The sequence below is a fragment of the Lynx rufus genome, unplaced genomic scaffold (genome assembly GCF_022079265.1).
Source record: "Lynx rufus isolate CCGP_SWC_20201006 ecotype Redwood Valley unplaced genomic scaffold, mLynRuf1.p SCAF_17, whole genome shotgun sequence".
Taxonomy (NCBI): domain Eukaryota; kingdom Metazoa; phylum Chordata; class Mammalia; order Carnivora; family Felidae; genus Lynx; species Lynx rufus.
Window position 1 is genome coordinate 15,456,797 of NW_025814831.1, and position 13,213 is coordinate 15,470,009.

Below are 13,213 nucleotides of genomic sequence, written 5' to 3' on the forward strand. Positions count from 1 at the left end.
CCAGGGCTTTCCCCACCGGTCCCTCTTCAGCTCTTTTGATGAGGGAGTGTGAGGCAAGCTGAGGGCAAAATACAGACAAACGACACCCCTCCCCACCTCCCACCCCCCAGGTGGGATATGTGGGATGTGCCTCCGACACTCCTGGCTACCCAAGAACAAAGGAAAGGGCTTTAAGTGCTTGCCATGGTGCTGTGGGAAACTAAAGCGAATGAAAACTGAAATTCCCTTACTGCCTACAGCCCATTGACAAGTCCTTGAAACTGGCAGGGTGACCTCCCTCTAGGAGCTCAGCTGCCTGGATGATGACACTTTGCTAGGGGCCAAAAGGAATCTTGGCTTAACATTATCCTGACTCCCCAGGATCCTCTAAGTCTACTTTAACATATAAAAATCCCTTTGGAAACTTCCTTTATCTCACCTGCCCCAAGATACATGCTGGCAGTCATACTCCAAGCTTATGACCCCCCGATATACATCTGAAGGGTCTCGTGACTGAGGTTTTACTGCATGGTAATAAACAGCATTTTCCTAACAACACCTAGGGCCTGGAAACCTTGCTTCCAAAAATTCCTTAGGGACTTATTTTATCCCTAACCCCCTCCCAACCTGAGGATATATAATCAGTTACCTGTGCAGCACTTCCTGCCCAGGGTCCTGTCCCCGTGCTTTAATAAAATCACCTTTTTGCACCAGAGACGTCTGCAAGAATTCTTTCCTGGCTGTCGGCTCCGGACCCCCCCCCCCGCCGTCACCCCAGAACCTCATCACTTTGTCTCTAGATCTCCTTTTCCTTGAGCGTCTTGTGGCATTGCCCTGGGGTACTGCGTGCCGTGTCCCGGCCATGCCGGGAAGTTTCTGGGCCTTTGCTCTGGCCACTGCCTTGGCCCAGATGCCTTTATTCCCATCTTTCCGGTTCTCCCATAAAACCTTACAGAAGTCTCCCTCTCACCCTCAGTGGGATGATTTCTCCATCCTTCATGTTCCCATAACAATTTCCTTTTCTGCAATTACAGCACTGAACTGCACGGTATTAAGATCAGTTGTGTCTGTCATTAACTGAGGTGTAAGCGTATTAAAGACAGGACCATGACTCATGGACTTGAGTAGCGTTTGCAATACCTAGAACAGTACTGCAAGCTGTCATATTTCATTGAATCCTTAAGACCTCATAAAGATCTCCGTCATTACACAGTCTCCAGTGCTCATGTCCTCAGCTCACAGGGATATACTGAGGCTCCAGATGCTGTGTCTGTCACAGCACCAAGCATCTGGACCAGTTCAGTGCCTTTCAGATGCTTCTAAACTTCTGGTTGTTTGCCATCATCTAAACACAGAAACCAAGCGAACGGCTGATTTCTTTTCTCATATTTATAGAATCACGAGATTTTACAGCCAGAAGGAACCTTAGGGAGCTGAACTCCTCATATTAACAGGGGAGAGAATTGTAAGTCTGAACTGTTAAGGGACTTCTCCAAAGCCACCCGGTTGGTTAGTGACCCAGGCGTGTGGATCCAGCTGATAACCTCTCTACACGGTCCTCCTGTCTGCCGAGCCTTCTTGGCTGTGGCCTTGGGTTTCACTTAAGACATCACCGGTCTGTCTGCCTTGTGTTGGGGTTGGCCGGCTTTCTCTACGTAAACGCCATCATCGCACAACGATCCGGTTACCCACTCTTTGCTAAAGGCTGATATCATGGGAGTAGAATTAAAAACAAAAGTGGACTCGAGTTTAAATCAGGGGCCCTGGGAGCAGTGCTAACAATTCCTTAGCCATCGCTGCGCTGAGGACACAGCGGCAGCTGCTGAACTCGGTCAAGTTCAGACCCTTAAAAAGAGTGGAAAAAAGAAAGCGCATACTTTCCAGTGCCTGGGCACCACAGAGCCGGGCCAGCTGGGCGCAGCACCGTGGCAAAAAGATCTCTTCAGTTTCAGAAATATGAGACCCTGTGCTTGCACACAGGGAGGGGCATGGAACGGGGCTGCAGCTAGAGCTGATTGGCATTACGTCTCAGGGCTTACTTCTGCCTGCAGCCCTGTCGTCAGACCCCGCCCCTATGGGAAGAGCCCAGGAGTATCTAAAGAAAGAGCCAGGCCTCCAAGTTGACATAAGGAACAAGCTGTGCGAGTGAGTGAATGTGTGTGTGTGTGTGTGTGTGTGTGTGTGTGTGTGCGCGCGCGTGCGCACGCGCGTGTGTTTAAAGGCCTGTGTCTGAGGTCGACAGGCTTTTTCAGAGGCACTCTTGGCTTTCTGTGTAAACGTGTACTTCCTCTTGTCCAGAGTTAGCCTGTTAAGGGAATAAAGCGCAATTCAGGTTTCCAAGTTGGAAGCCTGATTAATCTCTCTGCCAGTTACATATGGAAATAAATTAGTAAATGGTCCATCTGGGACTAAACTACTGCAGAGATGATAAATTATCGCCATCGTATACGTCAGTGTTGCTGAAGACTGAGTTGTGCTCACCAGGAACTGCTGAAAGATAACTGGATGCTCTATTGTGGTCAGAGAAATAAAATTAAAAACAATTTCTGAGTAAAAAATTTACCTTGAGAGGTTTCTTGGGAGAATGGTTTTGTTGATGCCAAGTTTGTTCCTTAGGACTGCTATCCCTGCAGGTATTTGAAAGGTGAGTCTCAAGGGCATAGGAAATATTTTATTTTTCTATTTTCAAGGGCCAATACAACAAGTATTAGGACCCAGGTGTCTCAATGAGCAGGATAATTCTGTGCCTTACAGTAGCACGGTGCTTTGTAATTGTCGTAGCAATTTCCTGTCTGTGTTTTTCTTTACATTTCAACGAAGGTGGGGCAAGTTCTTGTCTCTCGTTCTGGATCAGTGTAGACCGGGTCCCTTATGCACAGTGACTCAGATGGCCAAATGGCAGAACCGGATAAGCAACCACATATCCCGGATTTTGAACCCCGCTTCGCTTCTATCAGTCTTGCACGACGTCAGAACGTTTCAGTGTCCCCTCGTGCACCGAGCAGCGTCAGGCAATAAAGCCGTCTATTTATGTCAGTTTTCTAGAGGCAAAAGCCGTGCCTTCTTGATCGTGAAAAGTCCTTTTTTTTTTTTTTTCCTAAGTGGAGATGTTGAAGGTTGGTTTAACATTTTTCTTACCTGTTTTAATTTGTTTAAATGGAAGTTATGATCATTGACATGTTAGTTTCAGATGTACAACGTAGTGATTTGAGATTCGTGTACATTGTAAAATGGTCACCACAGTAGAAGTCTGGTTAGTACCCGTCACCTTACGTAGTTACAAAACTTTTCTTCTGATGAGAACCTTTAAGATCTATTCTCTCGGCAACTTTCAAGTATGCAATATGGTATTACTAACTGTAGTCACCGTGCTGTGCATTACTTACACAGGTGACGTATTTATTTTATAACTGGAAGTCTGTACCTTTTGACCCCTTTACCCATTTCTTCCCTCTCCCCATCCCTTGGCTGAATCTTTTTTTTCCCACGCTTAAAGGCACACCACTATCCGCATGAATTATTTTATCAAACTAAAACCACAGGTGTCTTCAGGGGCCCTTTAGGTATGGTAACATTTTGCCCCTCTGCAGAATGGCCCGAGGCTGCTGTGACCTCTAGCTTCTTGTGCCTCCTTTCAAATTTTCTTCCGCGTCTTCCTCCTGCGCAGGACTCTTCAGCGGGTTAATCCTTAAAGCCGCTGAGGTGTGCACCCCTTTAAAAAGTGCACTAATAAAAAACAAAAGTACCGAAAAGCAAACTGGCTTTAGGAATCTCTAAGTCACCTGGTTTATCAGACATCCGTTTCTAACCAGAAGCGGCAGGTGCCACTTGGTGGTCTTCACACAAGAAAGAGAAGTCACAAGCCCCTAGCACTTACCTGTCTGTGCTTGGAAGCAACCTTGTCTCACCCAGACCGCCTTCAGGTTTCTCAGCCCGAGCTGGTGGCTCCAAGAACCTGGATGGCCCCGCACACTCTCTTGCCTCTGGGCCTTTGCTACAGCTTTGGCCTGTCCCCCCCGCCTGTCAAAATCCTGTCCGGATCTCAGGGCCTGTGATTATTGTGATTGTCTCGACGCTTTCCCTTCCCTGCTCTCTCCACCCCAACCTGAAACGGATGTGTCCTCAGAAACCCTGCAGCTGTGTATTAGAGGAAATAACACTGTCTGTATTCGGGTTGCCTGCTGCTCGGCTCGCCTCCCGGGTGGACGACACGTTTCTGAAAGGCAGGGACTTCATCACGTTCGTTCTCTCTCTCTGACTCTTCCGCCCTCCCCAATCCGTGGTTCAATGCTTTGCCTTTAATTGAAGCTTAATGTGCAGTATAGTAGGGTGATTTGACTTGACAACAACAGAAGGGGTGTCTTTGAGTAGGTGGATCAATGAATAATCCAAGTTTTGTCAGGATTACTTGGAGGGCTAGTTAAAACGGATTGCTGGGTCCACACCTCCGAATATTCAGATTCAGTAGATCTTGGGTGGGGGCCAAGAATTTGTATTTCGAACAAACTCTCAGGTGATGATGCCACTGCTGATGTTCCAGGGACCATAGTTTGAGAATCACTGACCTGATGAATTTATCTCCTCACGTTCTCTACACTGAAGTGCACAGGATAAGCTCGTTCTTTTCGTGAGAGAGTCTATCCATTTGTCTTCTTTGAGGCGTAGGCTAAAAAAAAATATCTTCCATCACAGATTATTATGCAATCTATCTCATGTACCAACTTTCCTATTTTTGCAAGATTATTGGTTAAATGTGGGCCAGTAGTTTGCAGCCCATTTAGTGAGTTTGAGCTTGATGGGATCTTTTCCTCCAGGAGGAGAGCCAGAGGAATTTTATTTTAAAGCAGCAGAAAAGAGCGTCATTGGCTTTGCAGCCTGTGTATTTGGTCCGCCCAGTGGATCAAGGCTGGTCCACATGCTGGAACGCTGGCCGGGAGTGGTGCTCTGATGTTTCTCCTTTATGGTGTATAGAGTGTTTATAGTATATAGACAAGTGTTTATAGTATGTAGACAGCTATAGTGAAGTAAAATGATCTCACGAATGTCACATGGCTGTTGTAGTAAAGTAAGATAATCTCATGATATCTGTGGCACGCATTTTCAAATTTCTGGGTCCCTCTGTGCCCCATGAGGCAGTTGTAAGAATACTCTGTTGTGAAAGGCCCAGTGGTTCAATAACTTCCCAAGAAATAAGAGGTAACTGTTGCAGTTGATTCCCCCCCCCCCCCCCCCCCCCCCCCGCCCCAAGGGTTGCAGCTTTTAGAGTCAGGCCAGATGACAGCCATTGTTTTGAGCGGGTCCTCTCTCCTCCTCCGGTCTGATCCCGCCTTTCTTCTGCTCCTCTCTACCAGTCACTAGAAGCGTCATCTCCTAGAAGACCAGCGTTCTCGTGATTATGGAGGCCTCTCTGTCCTTCCTGTGACTGGAGCAATGCTGACCTCGGTGTCTTGGACCCATTCCGACTCAGGTAACCAGGCTCTGCCTTCATCCCCCCCCCCCCCCCTCCTCAGGGAGATTGCACTGAATAAATGAAATACCAAAGCTGTATTTAAATGCAAATGCCAAATTGATTGTTGCTTCATCAATTGGGACCCTCCCCCTCTTCCTCCCAATCTTCTCAATGATTAATTTATGCAGCTGATCAGATTGACAATGTGGTCAATCCAATTTAGGCATTAAGATAATGAAAACATTCAATCACATCTTTATTTAAAATTTTGGAGTGTCACAGATACACGGAGCAACAGGAACACCGCTGGGCGTCTTCATACAGAAACTCGCTTCTGCCATAGTTCCTGTAAATCAGTCTCTTTCCCATAATGCCATGTTTTACTTGAATTATATTAATCTTTCCAATGTATCTTTTGACTGAATGTAGTAAGTATTGCGGAGTACCCGTTACGTGTTCTTGGGGCAGATGGGAAGAAAAAAGAAAAAAAGAAAAAATTGAAGGCACGGAGCTCGCCTCCCAGAGTCACGGCTTGGCCAAAGATCCGTGACTCACTCGTAAGAAAATGGCAGATGGTGGTGCTCAGTTTAGGGCCAGTGCTGCGTACTAATTAATGGTTCCCTCTTTGGTTGAGGGAATTGAGAGACTTTGAGGATTGGGATTGAAATAATTAGGGAAGAATTCATGGAAGAGGGAGGGCCTCCGGGGGGCTTTTTTTTTTTTTTTTTTTTTGGCTGTGGCTCATCTGGCCAGGCTGAGGGAAGGGGAACAACATGGCACCTGGATAGGAGGGTGGGAATGAGCCCCCTGTGAGCCTGGGCACTGAGAGCCCTGGCTGTGTGGGCCAGACAGGGTTCAGAGGACACTGATCCAGTGTCCCAGTCAGAGCCAGCTTCCCCCTCTGAGCCTGGGTCCCATAAGGTGTCCCTGGGGAAACTCCACTTGCCCCGTTGTGGAGGGGGCTTGGCCGGCCGCCGCCTTCAGGGACAGTGGTCATTGTTGCCTCATTTCCCCGGCTTGGCTGCTCCCTTGCTGGCCTTTTTTGCTTCTTTGGGCCTGCCCGCGCGTGGCCTCTTCTTGTCTACCTGATGCTTTTCTCTTCCCCACCTGTTTCCCTCCCCTCCAAGCTCTGCATGGCAGCTGCGGCTTGACAAGGCCTGGGGATAAGCCAGAGGCCGCGTGAGGTCAGTACCTGCTGGTTTTGAAGGGTAGGAAGCCTAAGCCAAGAAGGCGAGTTTGCGGGTCAGTGTTGAGATTTCTGAAAGCCGGAATTCAGGGGAAGTCTCAAGGCTGAAGCTGGGGCCCCAGTCAGGGAGCCAAGTGTCCTGATTTGCTCTGGGATAGCTCGGCAAATGCTGCCCACACCTAGCTCTTTCCCCGGGCCGCTTTTGGATAAAGCAATGGTGGCTTTCGCTGGGTCTTAAAGGTGCTACTGACGTTGCCTGCCGAGACTCCTGCCCATCCTGTCGGGCCTGTCCTGGCCACGGTCCCCCCCCCCCCCCCCCCCCCCCGCCTCAGTGTGATCCAGTGCTCCCGGAGCCGAGGGGCTTGCTGACCCAGGAGCTCAGGCCTTCCCGAACATGGAGCCCTGGGTCCCCTGCCACCGGGAAGCAGAGGAGCTAGAATAACAGTCTGTGCTCTCCTCTCACTACAGTGATTGTGGGCCTTTGTCTTCTAAGCCTAATCCAAGGCTCAGTCAAGGGGCCCGTCGGGCTCCTGGGCCAGGTGCGGTTTGCTGCTTGTTCATGTGTGGTGCACAGGCGGAGACTGGTTTCTAGAGGTTTTTTCTCAATAATTATTTTTTAATGTTTATTTATTTTTGAGAGAGAGAGCCCGAGCGCTAGTGGGGGAGGGGCAGAGAGAGAGAGAGAGGGAGACCCAGAATCCGAAGCAGGCTCCGGGCTCCGAGCTGTCAGCACAGAGCCCGACGCGGGGCTCGAACTCACAGACCGTGAGATCATAACCTGAGCTGAAATTGGACGCTTCACCGACTGAACCACCCAGGCACCCCGGTTTCTGCATTTTTAAATGGTTGGAAAAAATTCAGAGAAGAATAATGTTTTGTGCCGCATGAAAATTAAATGGAATTCAGATTTCAGTGTCCCTAAATAAAGTTGTACTGGGACGCAGTCACATTCATTTTTGGATTATCTATGGCAGCTTTTGCGTAATGGCAAGAGTTGAATAGGCCCGTCAGAAATCGTAAATGTTGACTGGCCCTTTGTGGAAAAAAATTGTCATCCTAGCAAATCGCCTAGACCCTTGTGTGACACAAGTGTTTGAAAAATTTGAGGTGCAGAATATTTTGCACCATGAAGAAAAGAAGTTTGAGGGGTGAGTAGGATTTGCGTAAGAGAGGCAAATTGACCATATTCTGGATGGGGATTTTTCCATTCATCCATTTAACCTACAAGTAAATCTAGACGTGACCTTGAGGCTACTTCATGTCAGAAACTTACTTACCTATTAGCGCTGTCTTTGAAATGAGGCATCCAGGCTTCTTGGGGGTAAACTGAATGTTGGAACAAATCAGCACCAAATAAAAACACACCCTGCATTTTGGAACTTTTCCCCTTTTTACTTGGCGTGAACGATCGTATTTTAAACCAAATAAATATTTTGTTTTAAATCAAGTAAGCATTGAAGACTGAGCATGAGTAAGCCATGCCATTTAATCTTGGCAATATTTTCCCAATCTGGTGGGGATTCTCTGGTATTGTTGAGTGGAAACTACTCCAGCTATCAGAGTTGGAGAAGTGGGTTCTTACTCCTATTAAGTAGCTGAGCCAAGGCTACTGGCTTTTTACCCTCGGGAGGGTAAACAGTATTCCCCAAATCTCAAGGTTAGCGCAACAGAAGTTTATTTCTCACTCACTGGTTTGTACCAGTGTGGCCACCCTCCATCCAGTTATGAGGATCTGAGCCTTCTCCCTCCCGTGACACCTGCATTTCAACACGTGGCTTCCTGGTTGCTGCGGCATGTGAAAAAAAGAATTGAAAACACACACCCTTTCTTAAGTGCCTTAGACCAGAAGTGACCCAGACCAGTTTCACATCCACAGTCCATTGGCCAGAATTAGTAACATGACCCTCCCTTGTTGACGGGAGGCTGGGAAGTAAGTACAGAGGAGCATGAGATCTACTTGGGGTACCCTTGCCCTTGCCACACTGGGTCATCGTGGGAAATCCCATACTTTTTCTACGCTTTTCTTTCTTTGCTCATCATTAAAAGGCAATTCACCCAGCTCAACATTTTTTCACATAGTTTACGGGAGGCTCAGATACGATGTGCGAAAGAGCCTTGAATGGTAGGATGAGTTGTCAAATATGTAAGAGGTAATTATTACCTGATTTCTTTATCAGGTACTGAGTGGTGATGGTGTGGAGTCAAGGTAATCGCGTCCGCCCCAGTAGGCCTGGGGCTGTGCAAGCCTTTGCCAGTTACCTAATGCAATTATCATGCAGTCTTCCCTTTCACACCCAGAAATATCCTAGTATAGACAACCAATTATATGACCACCCCAGCTTGACCCCACTGGTCATCCTTCAAGATTAACGTCAGCTACTGTGTAGGTACCTTTTCGGAGTCACGCTGTTCTAAGCTTTTTGCCTGTGCTGCCTCATTTCATCCTCGTAACAAACTTTGGAGGCAGGTACACGTAATCTCATTCTCGCTGAGGTAGCGGAGGCAGAAAGGTTTGGATGGAATCCAGGTCAGAACTGCTCTTAAGCACTCCACTGGACCGCCTTGCTCATCCTTCTCTGGGAGTGCCCTCCTTGACCGTGTGGGCCCCCCTTCCTTGACACTGGCTTGGGACCTGCTCCCAGACCACACACTGGAAGAGAGCTAAGACCAGCCCTGGATGAGAAGGTGAGGCACGGAATCGCTATGTGATTCTCCAGAGCCAGAAAGTAGCAGGACCCGTCGTCCCTTTCCATCCATTACCCTGGACATCCACAAACCCGGCTTGTGTTAACCCGGGGCGCTACATTTGACACAGGGAGAGAGGTTTTATTTTCAGATCTAGGGGGCGGGTAGAACTCTAGCCTGTGAAGACTTGCCATGTGCAGTGCAGTTGATTCAAACAGGCTCCTTCCCAACACAAATAGCCAGGAGGAACTGAGCTCTGTTTTCAGGCAGTTTATTTACAAATGTGTATATTAAAAAAAAAAAAAAAAAAGCCAAACCACAACCAAAGACTAGTGTGCTTGCAGAATAATATCAAACAAAAACCCATTTATTCACGAGATGGTATTAATTTCCCTGGTTTCTGGCCTTCCCAATCAGTGTTCAAAACCGAACCCATGGAATCAAAGGGAAGAGTCTCTGGAAAAGGAACCCAGTGTGGCAGAATCATCTCTTGGCATTGCTTGCTTCAAGACCACCCCCTCCCCCCGCCCCCAGAAAATGATACATGTGGTTTCTAAATGTACAAAGAAAACTAAAGGAATTCCATTATGAAAGAAAGATTAGATGGAAATTTCTAATCCTGTCTCATAAACAATATAGGAATAACTTTAAAATATTCTGCTTTAAGCATGCATTTAATTTGTGCTCTGGGAACCAAATAATGTTGCTAAGATAAAACATTCTAATAATGATTTATGTAAATTTATTTGTACAAAGTAATGGTGTAGTTGCCTATAGCAAATTGCTTGGAATATGAAATGACATTTATGAGGTCTTTTTTTCCTCTGAATTAATACAATGGAGAAAATGAGAGACTCCAGAAAGGAAAAAAAGAAATGCTTGTTCAAAATGGAGTCTGATGCCTTGGGAAGCAGAGACGGCTGGACAGGTTACACGGTGTGAAAACAGTCAACAAACACAGTTCAGCATGTTTTCTGTGATGATCCCATTATCTCAGCCAGTTTTTAAAGTCACACAAAGAGTGTGTGTGTTACATTCTTAGAAGGCTAGAACCCTTTATTTTAGTGGTCATAAGCCCTGCAGACACCGGAGTCCTTTCAGAACAGCCAACGACAGATGACTTGTTCTCATGGTGCCCTCATAGACAGGGTGCTTACGGCGTGGGATACAAGGAGGCCAGATGTAATTAAAAATTGGGCAATTCATCTCTGCTCCCAGTTACTTTAATACCAAGGGAAGTTATGCTTGAGTCACAAATGTTAATAAACAAAACGAAAAACCCTCCCAAGGACTGATTCATAGACCTACAAGGATTTTTCCTATTGGCTGCCCAGTTAGCACCTTTGATAATGGCTCTAGGTGTTTCCTGGAAACCTTTAATTAAATGGAAATACCCATATATGTAACAGAGAGTTTCTGGAGCTACGCTTTGGCCTTGTAAGTGCCCGCTCTAATTTGCCATAACCTGTATGATTTGGAAAAGGTATGATATTAGCACCTTAGTTTCAGAAGGCATTTATTTTTTCCCCCTAAAGCGTTTTTGCTATCTCCCTTGGTTATTGCAATCATTTTCGTGAGGTAGGTTGTAAGAGTTTGTATTCCCTATATAGGGAAACTTAGAGCCACAGAAGTCACAAAGCAAGGTCACGAAGCAAGGTCACCAAGCGAGACATCACGAGGGGGGGAGGGAAACAGCTTCCACAGGAACCCATGGGCCCCTTGTCATCAGAAGCTAAAGCAGATGGAACGGGTTTGTGAATTCTGGAGAACTTGATTTATTTAAAACAAATTTCAGAGTTTTGGTCCCTCATACGCCATTTTTGAATTGCACCAACTCTCTTGAAAGAAATGGGTTAGTCTGGCTGGACGGAATGGCTTTGCAATCAGGGCGTTGGCTGTGGTGTGGCCAAGGCCTGGGGGCTGAGAGTTAGAGCTTCTGAGAGAGGGGGTGGAAAGCTTGAACAGGACTTTCAGACAGAGTGAAAAGATCACTGGCTACAAGGAAAGGAGGGCAAGGCCCGGGTTTTTAGCAGCACGAGTTAAAGTGCATGTGCCATGACAGCCGTGGCTCATGGCACGGTTGGTTTTAGTGACGTGGCCCAAGATTCCCAGGGGGACGCAGTGGATGTTAGGGCCACACTTCCAGAGTCCAGCTTGTCTCTTCCTAGCTGAATGACTTCGGGTGTGACTTTTGAGCTGTAGATTCCTAGAAAATAATGTTAAGTTATCTGAGCCTCCATTTCCCCATCTGTAAAATGGGAAGAGTGATATTTACCGGGTAGAGATGACATGGGAATGGAATAAAATAATTCTTATAAAATACTGGGCACGGTGCTTGGCAGGTAGTAAACACTCATTTTACGGTAGCTCGTAAAATGATTGCAACGGTTATTCCTTGAGAAGGGATGGTCCTGACTGATAATTGGAAACAAGATTAAAATCTATCTTTTATTTAAATGAGAATTAACCGAAAAGATTTCTAAGTCAGTTGTTTCTGTGTTCTGAAAGATAACAAGGTAAACAGGGGCGTTCGTTCATTTGTCCATTCAGCGAACAGCTCTTGATGTCAAAGGCCCTTTGCAAACTGTTTTCGAGGGATGGAGAGGCCAGATAGAGCATTCTGGTCTCAAGGGATAAGGGATTTTTTTTTTTTTTTTTTTTTTAAAACATGGGCACCGTGCAGGCCACATTAGTCTAGATGGTCTTTGTCTTCTAAGAATTCAGAAATTAAGCTGGCCTCAATCTTTAGCTGTTGCTGAAAGCCTTGGTTCTGGTCCAGACTCTACAAGTTGGTTTCCTTTAGAATAGTCATCTTGGCTGGCCATAGAGTAGGTTTATGTCAAGATAAATGGATAGAAAGTCTTTGGTCATTTGCTCTTCTGTTGCTGCTGCCTGTAAAAGAAGCCATTCACATTCTTTGCACATGTGTTCTCGGCCGTTGTAGGTCAGGCCCCTGGGCTGAAAGTGTGAATACACCCTTTTGTTAGAATTCATTTCCATTAGAAGCATATATACTACTTTCTTATCAGGGGTTGAAATGAATCCAGTGTAAAATGTGTTGACTTTTTTTGAGATGACTCTGTAGTTCTATCACCTTAGAAAAGGTGTTTCACAGAAATTCTCTCAAGGAAGATAAGGAAATGTGAAACATTCTCAAGCAAAATGAGAAAATAAGTAATAATTCTCAGATCTGGGACCCAGTCGGGTCTATTTCAGTGGTTCCTGGACACCGAGGGGCCTCCCGCGTGGAAGGCAGGCAGAGGGGATGCTTGGGCACGGAGTCCGGTGGTGGGGGTGGGTGCGGGGGGCAGACAGATATGCATAAATAAGCATTCAAAGATGAACTCTTCCCTGGGTCCAAGGCAAAGAGAAAAATAAGCTCAAGACAGTGAGTTCAGTCTCCTTACTTGGCAAAATAAAAAGTTGGCAACCTACGCTCGTCCCCAAAACTATTTTTGAAATCTTATTGTGGTGCAAAATCACGATCTGGGAACCTCCCTGACTTGAGTTCTTTTGCTTCTCTTTGGTGCTATTCTCACCTCCCTCTCTACCTTCCTCACTGGCTCCCACTACTGTTTACTGGAGGTCCCCGCCTGTGGCCTAGCCTCCTTATTAGAAAGGAGATTAGCAAGTGTTAGACACATACCGGCAGTTAAGACTTTCTTCGTGATTGAAGGAGGAGGAAAAAAAACAAAAAGCATTTGAAAAGATGAGTAGGCATCTATCCATAGCACTCTGGATTGAGAATGCACGTCACACACGTATCTCCTGCTGGAAATCTGGCAGACCCCGTCCCGGCCAAGGCCGAGGGCGAGCTCTTATTCCCCAGGGAACGTGCTGTATTGTACTAGCTGTTTCCCGACAGTGGATACATTTATGTGTCCGCATTTGTTTTACTCTCCCTCTGGTGTGTG

General features: G+C 46.6%; 1 protein-coding gene across 2 annotated transcripts in view; it reads left to right on the forward strand.

The window, feature by feature from the left end:
- FOXN3 (forkhead box N3) overlaps window positions 1-13,213 on the forward strand; it is a 403,845-nt gene that overhangs the window by 111,100 nt on the left and 279,532 nt on the right. For both annotated transcript variants that reach the window (XM_047080243.1, XM_047080242.1), the window contains exon 2: window positions 5,331-5,446. The gene's annotated coding sequence lies outside the window, so the exon portion shown is untranslated. The remainder of the gene's footprint in view (window positions 1-5,330; window positions 5,447-13,213) is intronic.